The 15,492-nt window shown below is 39.0% G+C and overlaps 1 pseudogene; it reads left to right on the top strand.

Annotated features, from left to right (window-relative positions):
- Positions 1-14,013: 14,013 nt before the first annotated feature.
- Positions 14,014-14,842, top strand: LOC114885471 (annotated as a pseudogene).
- The last annotated feature ends 650 nt before the right edge of the window (positions 14,843-15,492 follow it).

The following is a 15,492-nucleotide window of genomic DNA, read 5'->3' as shown; positions in this document are numbered from 1 at the left end:
TCCTGTAGTGTGTCAACTGAAACTTGTTTTCCAAGGTCTTTTTTTTAAACTTTAAGACAGAAAACTAATATTAAATTGAGTTAATTACTGGATTATTCTTGGACACCTGACAATATCTAAGTAAGCATAGTGTGTTGTGGGGTTTTTCTTTTTAATAAATTTATTTTATTTATTTTAGTTCTGGCTGTGCTGGGTCTTCGTTGCTGCGCGTGGGTTTTCTCTAGTTGTGGCGAGCGGGGGCTACGGGGGCTACGGGGGCTACTCTTCATTGCAGTGTGCAGGTTTCTCATCGCGGTGGCTTCTCTTGTTGTGGAGCACGGGCTCTAGGCACGCGGGCTTCAGTAATTGTGGCACGCAGGCTCAGTAGTTGTGGCTCGCGGGCTTAGTTGCTCCACGGCATGTGGGATCTTCCCACACCAGGGCTCGAACCTGTGTCCCTTGTATTGGCAGGTGGATTCTTAACCACTGTGCCACCAGGGAAGCCCCGTAATCATAGTTTTAATATATGTGCTTTTGTTTCTTTTTCTTGCACATTGCAGAGGCTACACCTCTGAGCTCTGTTAACAAATGTGTTAGTTTTTAAGAAGGTATAAAAAGAAGGTATAAAAAGGTGTGTGTAGTTATAAAATATGTGTGTGCTCATAGGTTTTGTGGTCTGCTAAAAGGCTTGTGTATCACAAACAGTTCACAATGAACTACCTCCAAATTTTTTCTGATTAATACAAGTTAGTTACTTTGGTTAAAAACTGTGTTGTTGAAGGTGTACTAGAACAATTATGTACAAATGTGAAAGTAAGAAAATGGGGTGTGTGTGAGTTTTTTCCCAAAGGAAAAAGAGAGCGGCTTTGTCTTAAAGTACAGTGTCTTGTTTCAGAACATGGAAGGGAATAATGAAAGAAAACTTAAATGGATACAGAAAGTCATAGAAGGTTACAGAGAGTAAACTCCATTTGCTTTGGCTTCGAATACCTGCAAACAATGAGTCTGAAAAGAAGAAATGAAATGTGTAAAAGGAAAATCAGCAAAGTATGCTTAGTCTGATGCATTAATTCAAAATATAATGCTTTCATGAAAGACTATAATTGGGTTTTCTCTCTGTTAAAATGAAAAATTGTTCTCAGAGTAATTAGTTTGCTCTTAATAAGAGGTAGTAAAAAGATATTCTTCACATTTTCTGTTACCAGCCCAGGTAACAGAAATTCTGTATCTCAGCAGAATAATATTCTGTGTGCTTTGTGCTGAATTTTTATACCCTTACTTATTTTCTAAAGCAAACAACAGTAACAGGAAACTTAGAAGATAGACAATAGAAATTATACAGTCTGAAGAAGATAGAGAATAAAAGATTGAAAAACAAAAGTGAACAGAGCTTAAAGAACTTGGGGAACACTATTGAAATGTCTAATATATGTGTAATTGGAGATGCAGACGACGACGGATAGAAGTTGACTTTCTGGATTAACAGCTGCTCACCACTGCAGGGCTCTAGATTTGTCGACCATATTCCAGAGAGGTTTATATGTGCATATTAACATTCCTGGTTGCATCAATGTAAATGAACAGAACAATACACGACGTAATAAAACCTTTTTGTGATCAAGAATAATCTTTGGAGTTAATTATTATCATGGGGGGGGTTGTAATTTGTTAAGAAAAATGATCCAAAACTTGAAAACAAAGCAAAAGGATGACAGCTTATCTTTTCAATATCATACTGTGGCATTCTCTAATATGTCTGCCCAACATCTATTTAATTCTCTACAAGAATGTACTTTTGCTTGACTTACTATTTACCATTGACTATAACCCAGACTCTGAGGTCACATTCTAATCTATAGACTTTTATCAAGCAGGGATACAAATGATTTCTTTGATATGTGCTCCCTTTCCATTTGTACAAGTCATTATTTTAATTTTTTGAAACATCTGACAGGATGAAATCACTGAAATTCAGTTTTTGAAAAGTCAAATGATTGCATATGAAGCTTTGGTTGTAGGCAGAGACTGACACAGAATCTTCTCCAAAGAGTTATTTTTGTGTGTTTGTTTTTAGGGGATGTCTGCTGTAGCCTTAGACACTTTAGTGTGATTTCATGAGGCAAACAAAACCGAGATGTATGAACTTAAATGCTGCTTTAAAAATCATTAAAAACCATCCTAAAATCAATTCAAAAATTGACCAGAAGCCACTGCACTTTGCTCCAAAGAGAAATAAACATGCTGAGCAAGCAATGCAAATGCGCCTCACTCTTCTCCAGACTGAAGTAACCTGCTGGGTCAGCATGGTGACAGCTACAATGGCAGTCAAGTCAAAAACAGCAAACCCTGCTGAATGACAGCCAAAAGATGGACATTTCATTTACTCTGTTGTTAGTAACTATATTAGTATAAGTTTCTAGGAAAAGCATAATGGCAGAATGTAGCAAAAAACTTTTTGAAATATGCTCTAGAAAGCCATCTCAAAAATAAAAGAAATGCCATAAATTCCCAAAAGATAAGATAATCAGGTTTTTCATATCATCTGATATTTTTGATCAAGAGAGCTAAACTTAACTCAATCAGAAGTTTTGACTTCAAAGGAAGGCAGTAGCCCTGGAAATAGATGCAGCAGCTGTTTTCCCACAGAAGATGAGGCTTCTTTACACAATGCTCCAAGTATTTTCCTAAAGTCACCAGAATCAGTTCTTCTAAGTTCACATAAACACACTGAGTTCTTGCTGTAATGGCATCTTTGGGGCCCTCACTCTGTGCTGTTAGATGAATTTTTTTTAAGTATTTTCTGCTATCTCCAAAAATTAAACAGGTTTAGTTGGGCTCAGTAAATAAGTACAATCATTTCCTTCTCCCCTCCCCCCTCAAAAAAAACAAAAAACAAAACTGAAACAAGTAAATTTCCAGAATACGCCATGTAATAATGAGAGAAGACTGCTAATGAAGATGAGATGCATACCTTGAAAATACTCTGAGAGAATGGAACAGCAAATACCCTTAAAATCTGGTATTTTTGAAAATTTTTATGTGTTTGCTTTTTTCTATTTGGGCTCGAGATTACTACTTCAAGAAGCTTATATTGGCAATCCGATGACAGTTATGAAGTGGAAAAGAAATGGAAAGAGGGTAACATTTCAAGTTTTGTTGTTGTTTTTTTCTCACAAAGTCCATGGAGAAAAGTAAAGACAAGAGGAGAAAAATAAAGCATTAATTAGAGGACATAGCTTTGAACAAACTTGGGGAAAAAATTACATGTTTTTTTGTTTGGGTGTTTTCTTTCGCTGTGTTTTGTTTTTATATGTGTGCTATGCAGTGAGCTCTGTGGGACAGGATCTATTCGGTATCCCCAACTCTTAACACTGTAGTACCAAGAATTTGGTAGACATTCCATAAATATTTGTTAAGGACATGATAAAATCAAATGATTAATGAGCTATTAAAAACCGCTGTGATGATTGCCGCTATTTATAAATCAGATTTCGGTTAAGGCTAGATATGAAGAAGTGTTTCCGGCCAGAGCTTCTCAAACTTTAACATTCATACGAATCAGCCAGATATCTTGTAGAAAGGCAGATTCTGACTCAGTAGTTTAGGGTGGGGCTGAAGAGTCTGCATTTCTAACAAGTTCTTAGGTGATGCTAATGCTGCTGATTCATGGACCACATTTTGAGAACTAAGGTTCTGGACAATCTGATGGCTCTGTGTCAATAAGGAGGCTCCAGAGTAGGGCGTCAATGAGAAGTGTTGGGCACCTGGACAGCAAGGAAAGAGGAAGGCTTGGGCCAAGCGGGTGTGGCAATAGTGGGAGGGGAGATGACCATCCAACAAGTGTGTACACTGCCCCTTTCTTGCTCTACAAAATGAAAGCTTTTATCTCCTGCTTGAAAAAAAAATGTTTCAAGACTCAGCAAGAAAGTGAGAGAAGGGAACAGAGACTGGCTCCTTACCTGTGAAATCATATTCTGACCATCCATGTGGCTTTATGTGGCCAAGTGAGAAGGGTTGTGAAAGACCAGTCTCCTCCCCTTATGGCACCTTCTCAAGGGTCCTCATTTCCTGGCGGAGAGAACTTGGCTACAATCACAGGAGACCTATTCCCCAAGGACTCTGAAGCGTGGAGGAGAATGCTCTGGCATCACTGGCCTCTCAAGCAGTTTTCACCAATTAGCTGCCCCTTTCCCTCTCTCTTTCTGCCCAGTCCTTGACTCTAATTCCTCCCCCTCTGCTCCAAGACTCACAAATACTGAAGATACCAAGATGATTCACCCTGCTCCTGCCCTCTCCCTTATGTCTAGTCAGCCATCAGCCTCCATCATGGCCATCGTACTCACGGAGGTCATGATGCACTCAGTGAGACTGTCCCTTTCCTGAAAATATTGTTTAAGGGTCAGAGTGACTGAATGTATTCACCTACATTTCTGGCCCAGAGGTTACATGAATCTTTCATTTTAGTCCCTGACCTTATCTTTTGAGCTCAAGTTTTCTACAACACACACAGAAAAAGAACAGAATTCAAGGTATGGAGAAAAAACATGGTTATTTTCTGTTGCTCACTCTTCACCAGAGATGCAATGTGTAATTGTTCCCTGACTCCCCTCTTATTACAGTGATGGTCCTGGGCTGGTGCCCCGCAGTGCCAATCAAGAGGCAGTAGGATGATGGAAGTAGGAAGCTGGATGCTGCTGGGCTGCCACTCTCAGGGCAACCACGTGGCACAGCTCCAGGGGCTTAATTAACTTAGATGCAATGTGAAAGGCATCCTCTGGAGTGGTGTGATTCTGCAGCCCTGGAAGGGACTCTTGAGAGAAGATGACCCACAGGAGGAAACTGGGGGGAGGGGTGTACAGGTGGGCCAAGAAAGGTAAGTGAATTTCAGCTCTCAGGAATTTTTCTCTAGAACATTTCTCTTTAACTCTAAATGGGTATATATACAGTAACAATGATGATTAAAACGTATATTGCCTCAGGAAAGTATTGGTGCCATTCGTTGACTGCCAGATCCTCTCCCTGGCTTTGTAACAGAAACACAAACTATTGTCTCTTGTGTAAACTACTGAGCATTCATTTCTAATGCTCATGCTTTACAATAAGGACTATGCATAATACTAAATGTGTCAGTGTATACTATTGGGAGTCTTAATTTTATTTCAACAATAACCTACAGATTTTATTGTAGTTGGTATGTTTCCAATCCTGAATTCAACAAGTAAAAAAGGAAAAATTAGTAAAATTATCAACAAGCAATGTATGACAAAGTAAATGGGTCACCTATAACATAACCTATCCAAAGAGAAAAACTAAATGAGTAGTTGTGTTTCAAGAGAAACAAAAGACCGATCATGACTGACACGTGTCATCTTAACGCAAAATAAACAGTTGTTAAATGCTTGCAATTTTAAATGCAACGTTAGAAGCCATTGTGCTTAATCCCATTTAATCCTAGCAACAATCCTATAAAATTGGTACACTACTGTCTCCATTTTACCCCTAAACAAAGTAAAGCACAAAGGGGATCAGTAACTCACTGCAGGCCGTGCAATTGGTAAGGGGCAGGACTGGAATTCAAGCTCAGGCAGGCTTGCTGCAGAGCCCAAGATTTCTCCACTAAGATGTACAAAGTCCCTAGAACCAGCAAGCCACATTTGTTCCTCTGTACCTGACACTGGGCTGAGTGTTTTACATATATTATCTAAAGTATTAACATAAATCCGTGGCATATTCAGTTCTACTTCGGCTAGTCTGCAAAAAGAAAGAATGTCAGTAAGCCTAATGCGAGCCCAAAAGAGGAAGAATTCCTTAAAGTTTATCCAGGATTGTTCAGGGGAGGCAGTACTCTGGCCAAATAGTTTGAGCACTTCAAATAACTTAGCCACAGAAGGGGTATTTCAGATCAAGATCATCCAAACAACACCTCTTGTTCTGATACAATAATTACCAGACTTTCTGGTTATACATTATTTCTTAGGTTTTCTTTTTTTCCCCTAGAAGGAGAGAATGGAAGAACCACTGGCATCCTCCACAGCTTTCTCACAGTAAATTAACGAACTGGCATTCTGGTTTATACATCACTGTTTGTGAGTTGGGACACATCAAGCCTGTCTGCTTGAATAAACTATCAAAGCTGAGTTCTTTGATCTTTTATATCAAAGACCACACCAAAGTTCTGTCATTTCAAGAATCCGCTGGTGAAGTAGCAGACCTCCTGGCCTTTCAAGAGGATGTAACTATTTTGTGCCTAACTAAATGTACGTGTGCTCTTTTTTTTTCATGCATTGTTTCTTCAGTCACACACAATTTTTAAAACTAGGGGAAACATATCTCTTGACTATGAATTAGTTGCCATGAATTCTAAAGTACACAATTCCCTTGCAAGACATTTGGTCCTAACCAAAAAGTCCATAATACATTTGGTCCATAAGACATATGGTCCACACCAAAAGCTCCTTGAAATGTGGTCCAATCCAAAACGTCCATGAGCACATTTGGTCCATGCCAAATGGTTTTGGACAGAACCAAATATCCAAAAAATTTTGGCACGGACCAAATGTCTGCTAACCATACAATTCAACAAGAAGATGAAAAAAAAAGTAGAAGGGGAGAAATAACCATCGATGAATAACCAGTGGTAGTACTATTTGGGGAGAATGACTTTAAACCAAAATTATTCATGTTCCCAGTAGAAGAAGCTGTATAGAAATATAAGCCAAAGTCACACAAAATGAAGGCTACATAAAAGCCTTAGAGAAAGTCAGAGTTCTTTGGTCTATTCCTAATTTCCAGAAAATACGTTTACAAATGGTCAGGCAACTGAGCATCTGAGATCTAATTGTGTCACATCTAACAAACTGGTTTGATGTTCTCCTTTTAGAAAAGCAGATGGAGTCGTCTAAGACTATGAGAAACCCCTGAAGAAAGATGTGACAGTCTGAGGAACAGACTTAAACTAATGTTTAAAAAATAAATGCTTTCGTGAATTAGCAAGGATTTTGCAATCCAGATCTAAATGAGATTTTCATCATTCTGTAAACAATGCCACAGTAATTTTCTGGTTTTCAAGAAGAAAAAAGGACAAGAATTTAAGAAGTTAAATAAAGAGCAATTGATGGGAAGGAGTTCAGCACGAAGGCAACGTCAAGGAAAATGGCTTTAGATAGCTTTTCTTCTATTAAAAATGTCTTTAAAATACAGGGCAATGCAGAGAATAATATAATAAACACTTATGCATCTACTACATAGTTTTAATAAACGCTCCTATTTTGTCACACTTGCTTCAAGTCACTTTTGAGAGAAATAAAACCTTATAAATACAGTTGAAGTTCCCTCTATTCCCCTTCCTGCCTCCCCTCTTTATTACAAAACTCATTATTATGAGTTTTGATGTGTACTACATCTATTGCATATGTATGCAGTATAAAAATAGATAGTACCCCAAACACCCAGTCTATATTTAAGTAGATAACCAACAAGGACCTACTGTATAGCACAGGGAACTCTGCTCAATATTCTGTAATAACCTAAATGGGAAAAGAATTTGAAAAAGAATAGATACATGTACAACTGAATCACTTTGCTTTACACCTGAAACTAACACAACATTGTAAATCAACTTTACTCCAATATAAAATAAAAATTTTTTTAAATAAAAAAATAGTACCGTATATACAAGTATATATATGAACTATGTGTTGCATTAAAATACAGACTGGAAAAACACCAGACTTGTATATCTCATGTAATTCATATATCTCATGTACTTCCAAAATATATTCTTAAAATTGCTTTTAAACTGAGAAATTTCAGAGTTAGTTGACATGGCTAAAAACCAGTGGCCATTTCTTCTTGGAAAATAAGAAAAGAAACAAAATTTAGAGCAAGGACTTTGTTATAGTGAATTCTGAAAGCTATTTTATAAATTCTGAGAAGATACCAAGAATGAAAAGGGATTTCAAAGGTGGTGATGTGACCAAAAATTCTACAAAGAAGCTCACGTTTTATAAATTTGAAATTAGAAATGTGGCTTCCCTGGTGGCACAGTGGTTGAGAATCCGCCTGCCAACGCAGGGGACACGGGTTCAAGCCCTGGTCCAGGAAGACCCCACATGATGCAGAGCAACAAAGCCCATGCACCACAACTACTGAGCCTGCACTCTAGAGCCCGTGAGCCACAACTACTGAGCCTGTGTGCTGCAACTACTGAATCTCACGTGCCTAGAGCCCGTGCTCCACAACGAGAAGCCACCACAATAAGAAGCCCACGCACTGCAACGAAGAGTAGCCCCTGCTCGCCGCAATTAGAGAAAGCCCACATGCAGCAATGAAGACCCAACACAGCCAAAAATAAATAAATTAAATAAATAAATTTTTTAAAAAAGAGAGAAAGAAATGAAACAAGTCCAAAATAGATTTCAAAGGTGAACCCAGGTACTATAAAAGATTATGGTGGCTCATTGAATTCTCTTCCATGCATGCTAAGCTACTCTCTGGGAATAATTTACACAGCTTTGGAAATGACAATAACTCTTCAAACCTCTAGGGTACTGTTTAGTTAGTTATTATCTGATGTACTAAATTTTCTTAGCACCTAAATTATTCTCACAACATCAGCTATTCCCTGAGATTAAGTTATGGCCTCCATAAACCATACAGTTTTCTGATTACTTAAGTGTTCATGTGACTTTCAAATGTGCTCAACTTATACACAGAAGTCATTTAGGCCACCTAGAAAATCCACCTAAACAAGTGAAATTCACTCTGATGCCACTGTGTCCATATGCTTAAAGACAACAGCATGAAGAAGGTCAACCTGATATATGCAAGCCTATTAAAGAGAGAATCTATTGACTGTACCACCAATCCAAATGGCCATTATGATTGGCAAGCCAAGCCAACTGAATAAAGAATGGTTCACTTATGGCTTTTATGTAGTCAGAGCTTTAGTAAGTTATAAATGCTCTATAAGTCTGGCTCGTGGTCAGACTTCCTGGGATCATTAACAGTCCCCTGATAATTTTATCAAAGAGAGAGGTATCGATTCCAGTATTTCAGCCAAATTCTAACTTACTGAATTATAGCCAACTCTTCCCAAATACCCTCAGATTAAGTGATATATTCTGTGAGGATAACCACCCCGCACTTCTAATGTGCTTCTCCCAACCCACGCCTCTTTGGGAGGCCAAAACCAACTCCTGCTGGCCCAATTCAGTAGCACAGAAGCCTTGATGGATTCACAGAAGCCTCCTCTCCCATCACATACTCAACAAAGAATGAACCTATTTTAATCCTTTTTTAGCAAGAAATGTGTTTTCAGTCATTCCACTGGCAGGATCAACTGAACATGGCATGGACAGATACTTAATTTACAACCACCTGAGTTCTCTACAGACCTTCCCAGGAGCAACAGAGAGAAGACAAAGTGTAAGGAGCAAAGTTGTGAGCTTCGACTCCTGCTGGAAGAAGAGAAAATCATCAGCCTAACTGTTATTCCCCTCGGAAATCAACATTAGCTTTACTGGTTCAGAAATGGAGATCAGAAAACACCAAACAATTACATTATTTTAGCCAATTGAGAAATCTGATCATTACTTTTTCCCTAAGAACACCTAGGGGAGATCATCTTTAAAGGGGCGTAAACTAACATGGAGTAAAGTGGTCCAGCAGGTGAGGAAACTGTGGTGTCCCACCAGTCTGCAGGATAACTTGGGATGAGAAACCATGGACTAGGTGATTTTTTTCAAAATCATTATATGTCTTATAATTTTGTCAACAGGAAACTAAATAATATTTATTTGTTTGACTTCATTTGAAAACTCAGTTGATTCAATGAGAAAAAAATGAACTACCACGGTTTGGTAAAACATAGGTTTTAATCCCGTATGCATTAACAGGTTAACAGAGTTTTAGTTTTCATACGCTTGTTTTGTATCATGTTTATATAGCTCAAGCTACCTATAAACTCTAGGGCGGGATTCTTCAGTAATAAGGATTAGAGGCATTGTTATTGTGGGAAATAATATAAATGACCACAGCTCAGAAGGCATTAATGCAATTTCTATGCATATAAACTATAGCATAGTTGGCTGTGAAACATAAATACATCTAGTTAACACATAAGCACATTTTGAGGGTCTAAAAAATCATCTTTTCTCTTTTTAGGCAATACTGACACTCATTAGCACCTTTGAATATAATTTCATGCGATTTAATTTTCTTATTTATAAAACCGTTTCCAGGTGTGATTATTGTTCATCCATCACAAGATATATTTTTTAAAATAAAAACTGACAGCATTCACTTCCAAAATTTATATATGCTGGTAGAATGTTCTAATTATACAACAAAGGGATTTTGTTAATGTAATTTTTTTGGTGTTTGGTTACACTCTCTAAAATGTTTGCAAAGTTAAAAAAATTAAACTCCAAAGTCCAGGTACTTTCCATTAACACTATTCACAATTTCTTTGTGGATTATAACTACATAACCCAAGGTGATGTCTGGTAATTCTTTCTCAAGTTCCTTTTCTTATTCTGCATAACCAGAAACACCAAAGACAGGGAGAAATAGCATCTTCGATATAACCGTGGGCTCACTGTTAGCAGAGCAAACTGTGACAGCAGAGTCTGAAAGAATTACTTCAGAAGGAGGGTCCTGAAAGTGAGAAAACTCAGGAAACTTTCAGACAGCCTTTATCGATTTGTGAATCCAGACAACAAAAGTACAACAAGCTATCCCCAGTGCTAAAGAACTCCAGAAAGGTGTTCCACTTTAGGTTAAGATACAGGTGCAATCATTCATTCATTCAATATTTACTGAATACCTATTAGGTAAGGTACGAGGTAGCAGTGATCCAAGGATGAAAAGGATGGGTCTCTGCTCCAGTCTAGTGGGGGAGACAGATGTACAAGGGATTTGCCTGTGGTGGTTAAGATTGGGTGTGGTAGATGAGCTCATCCTGGGAATGACGGGTATTCCGGGTAACAGTCAGGCCTGCTCTGTAGGAATATCCATGTTAAAGAACAATCAAGAGCAAAAGACACTAGCCTCTGGGCTCCTCTTGTGACTGAGCATCAGAGTCTGCCGGCAGAGACCCTGTAGTCTCTGGCTTAGAAATTCTCCCCCTTGCGTTATGAGACCATGAGTTCCTAGAGGACACCCCCAAACAAAGGGGCCTGGTGGGCCTTTCTGCCTACTGCATTGTTTATTTATCCTTTCTCATAATTAAACCTTCTTCTAATCCTACAAGGTAATAATATTTGCAAATGGAGAACACCTGGCTATCCAACATGATGAATTTTCCAGGCTTCTGGGGAAAGAGCTGTTCAAGCCAAAAGAAATCTAACATGTCCCTAGAAAGGAACCCAAGCCCTTCACAATATGAATACACAGGCGCAAGGGTTAAATGTATAATGTATATTCAGCACAGAGAAAGCATGAATATTGTGTGTGTGTGCATGTGTGTGTGTAACCATAGAATTCTAAGCTTGGAGGTTGTGCTTTACATCTATATCATATGTTATCCAGATACCAGTTGTATATTATAAGCTGCATATGCAATACCATATGGACACCATAAAATATCACATGTGGTGTCAGGATCATTTTACATTTAGTGCATGATTAAAATGTCATATTATATACCTATCTTTTCTGTGTGTACATGGATTTGTCTCACAAATTGCTTTTATTATCAAATTCAGATATCAATCAAAGTCAAAGTCTCTTTATTGAGATTTAATAAAAAGCAATATGGAAACGTGAATACAGTCTCGTTTTTTTCCCTAGATTTTTCTGCCATGTAGCATTTAACACTGGTGCAGCTGTCAATACCCATTCATCTGCTATCGGGCAGCTTTTTCCTTTCACTCACTGTGACATTTTTAAAGTGGCAAAAAAAAAAGCTTAAAACAGCATATTTGTCACTTTTTTCTTTCTAGTGACCTTTTAAGCACTAGGAAAAATTACCCTATATGTACTAAACGCTTTAATCATTCCACATACATTTCACAATAGTGCTTTCTATAGGGGTATCCTTTAATTAAGTTTAAGAAATTTACATTGTACTTACTGCTGTTCATTTAATTATTCAAAAATTTAAACATAAGAAAACCTCATAGCTCTTAGCTATGGCAACCGTGTGATGCAACTGTAATCTATATTAAGAATCACTTTTCATAAGGAGAATTTCAGAAATAACTTGTACATACCCTCGGCTTCCAGCCTTTAAGTCCTGATAAATTGCTACATGAAGTACTTTTCTTCAGTATTTAAGAAATTTAAGAATTTAAATTTAAATCTAGTGAAGAAAAACTGTCTTCATGTTTCCATATTGCTTTTTATTAAATTTAATAAAAATTAAGAAATTTAAAAATTAAGAAATTTAAGGAAAAAGATATGTGGATGATGAGACATCACAGTGAACATTTGGAGGAGGAAGATGTTAAGACTGAGTCTCAACCCTATTTTGGATCAGCTGTGAGACCTTGAGGGAGTCACTGTGTATCTCTGATGGCACCTGGTATCTCATCGTGTGCACAATAAGATACTGATAGCCACTTCTCTCCATCACAATGTGATTGTGGGAACCAAATTAGCAAGTATCTGTGAATATGCCCTGAAATCTATAAAAAATGAAGAGTAACATGACTTTTAGTTCAAAAACAGATATTCTCTGTTTTAGAAGTGGAGAAATTTAAAATTCTTGTAACACACCAGAAGAAGTCAAAGGTTTAAAACAAGCTAAAATATCGACATTGGCAGTACATTATTTTAAAGTTAGTGTCCTTTCTAAAAGCAGAAACAGGGCTTCCCTGGTGGCGCAGTGGTTGAGAGTCCGCCTGCCGATGCAGGGCACACGGGTTCGTGCCCGGTCCGGGAGGATCCCACATGCCGCGGAGCGGCTGGGCCCGTGAGCCATGGCTACTGAGCCTTCGCATCCGGAGCCTGTGCTCCACAACGGGAGAGGCCACAACAGTGAGAGGCCCGCGCAAAAAAAAAAAAAAAAAAAAACAGAAATACTGCTGTACCTGCTATATAATGGCATTAAAAACTGCAAAGAGTAATAATTCTGGATTGCCCATTTAGTCTCATTTTTATTCTTTTCACTTTTACTATGATTGGCGTGTCTTTAGAAGTGAACAGGTCTCACCGACATAGAAAACAAACTTACGGTTACCAAAGGGGAAAGGTGGGGAGGGATAAATTAGGAGTTTGGGATTAACATAAACACACAACTATATATAAAATAGATAACCAACAATGACCTACTATATAACACAGGGAACTATAACCAACGCTTTGTAATGACCTATAAGGGAAAAGAATCTGAAAAAATTAGATATATACGTATATGTATAACTGAATCACTTTGCTGAAACACAACACTGCAAATCAATTATACTTCAATTAGAAAAAAAAAAAAAAGCAAGTGAACAGGTCTTTCTCCTACCTCGCTACTCTGAGACCCTGATAATCCAAAGTGAATGGGCTGAGCACCCTAGGACAAAATATCTACGTCACCACTTAGCAATCAGTCACCAAGAGTAACCTAGCTTCTCAAAGCGTGTCTCTGCAAAAGAGAACATAATACCTATCCCAGAAGGTTCTCTGGAGTCATAAATAATGTATATTCAGGGTCTGGTATACGATAAGCTCTGCAGAAATGGTATTTATCACTGTTTTTCTGGCAAGAAATCTCTTAACCGCACTTGGCTCTATCGGTAACGTGGAGGACTTACTGATTTTGAAGTTCAGCAAGAATCCAGCCAGGGTTCTAGAACGTTGCTGTGGTAGCGCTCCGGCGCCACGTGAGGACCAAGGGGAAGGAGGAGAAGCAGTAAAGGCGGCGGGGGCTGAGGCGGGAGCGGGGGTGGGGGTGGGCACGGACCCGGGGCTGAGGCGCGGACCCGGGGCTGAGGCGCGGACCCGGGGCTGAGGCCCGCCCCCTCTCCCTTCCGCCTCAGTGGCCGCGCCCAGGGCGGAAGTGGCCTCAGTGCTACGCGGCGATCATGGCGAGCGCAGCCGCGGTAGAAGCACCGTGGTGTCATCTGTCCCATCAGTTTAGCATCCCCCAAGGAATCTGACCGCCTACTTACACAGAAACTAATTGGCACCCAAGTCCTTTGGGGGTTTTGGGAGAGGAAGAGAACCGCAGCGCAGGATTTTCATTTGGGGAAAATTAAATAACCTGGTAAGAGTTTTTACGTTTGGATCTTATAGATGAGGAGTACCTACGAAAGGTACCGATACTGATGCGTTGTGTGTTGCCCCAAGACATGATGATCGAAGCGACTTTTTCACCTCATTCTATGATAAGTTGAAATTACAGTGAGAAGTAAAAGATGTAAGAGCTGTCGAAGAGGCATTTGTAATAAGTTATCAAGCTGTGTTTTCATGGGATAGAGATTGATATTTTGTTTGCCAGATGAGCACTGCAGACTATTCCAGAAGACTTGGACTTAAGAGATGACAGTCTGCTTAAAACTTTAGATGCAAGATACGTAAGAAATCTTGACGTTGCAGGGTAACTGATGAAATTTTACATCTAGTACTAAACATTGACAACTTCAGGTTAACCCTGAGATCTATCAAACTGTGGGCTAAATGCCACATCTATTCCAATATATTAGGTTTCCTCTGTGGTGTTTCCTGGGCTATGCTAGTAGCAAGAACTTGCCAGCTTTATCCAAATGCAATAGCATCAACTCCTGTACATAAATTTTTCTTGGTATTTTCTAAATGGGAATGGCAAAAGCCAGTCCTATTGAAACAACCTGAAGAATGCAATCTTAATTTGCCTGTATGGGACCCAAGGGTTAGTGTATTATTTTTTCCCCTAGAAATTCACACTGTGCAATAACAAATAAAAATCATCTGCAGGGCTTCCCTGGTGGCGCAGTGGTTGGGAGTCTGCCTGCCAATGCAGGGGACACGGGTTCGAGCCCTGGTCTGGGAGGATCCCACAGGCAGTGGAGCAACTAAGTCTGTGCGCCACAACTACTGAGCCTGCACTCTAGAGCCTGTGCGCCACAACTACTGAAGCCCGTGTGCCTAGAGCCTGTGCTCCGCAACAGGAGAAGCACCACAATGAGAAGCCTGCGCACTGCAGCAAAGAGTAGCCCCCACTCACCGCAACTAGAGAAATCCGCGTGCAGCAACGAAGACCCAACACAGCCAAAAATATAAATAAATAAATAATTTTTAAAAAAAACCATCTGCAAAAACTTCAGGGAGACTTCCCATTCTGTTACCTATGAGTGGACATTATACTTTCTTTCAGTCTCAGCTATAATTGCCCTCTGAAGTGAGAAGTGTAATTATGTACCCTGTGAACTACATTTAATTGTACATAATTTGTAATATCAAGGTCACTAACTTTTTAATTCAGTCTATACAGAACTACCTTGTAAGTACAAGTTGCATGGGCATTTGTGCTTAAAAAATCATGATAAAAAGATACTTAAAAAAAAAAAAAATCCAGCCAGGAATCAAGATGCAGTTCTCGGACTC

The sequence above is a fragment of the Monodon monoceros genome, unplaced genomic scaffold (genome assembly GCF_005190385.1).
Source record: "Monodon monoceros isolate NGI ecotype Baffin Bay Population unplaced genomic scaffold, NGI_Narwhal_1 Super_Scaffold_6, whole genome shotgun sequence".
In the NCBI taxonomy this organism is placed as follows: domain Eukaryota; kingdom Metazoa; phylum Chordata; class Mammalia; order Artiodactyla; family Monodontidae; genus Monodon; species Monodon monoceros.
Note: the sequence above shows the minus strand (reverse complement) of the source record. Positions and strands in the feature narration are given on the sequence as shown.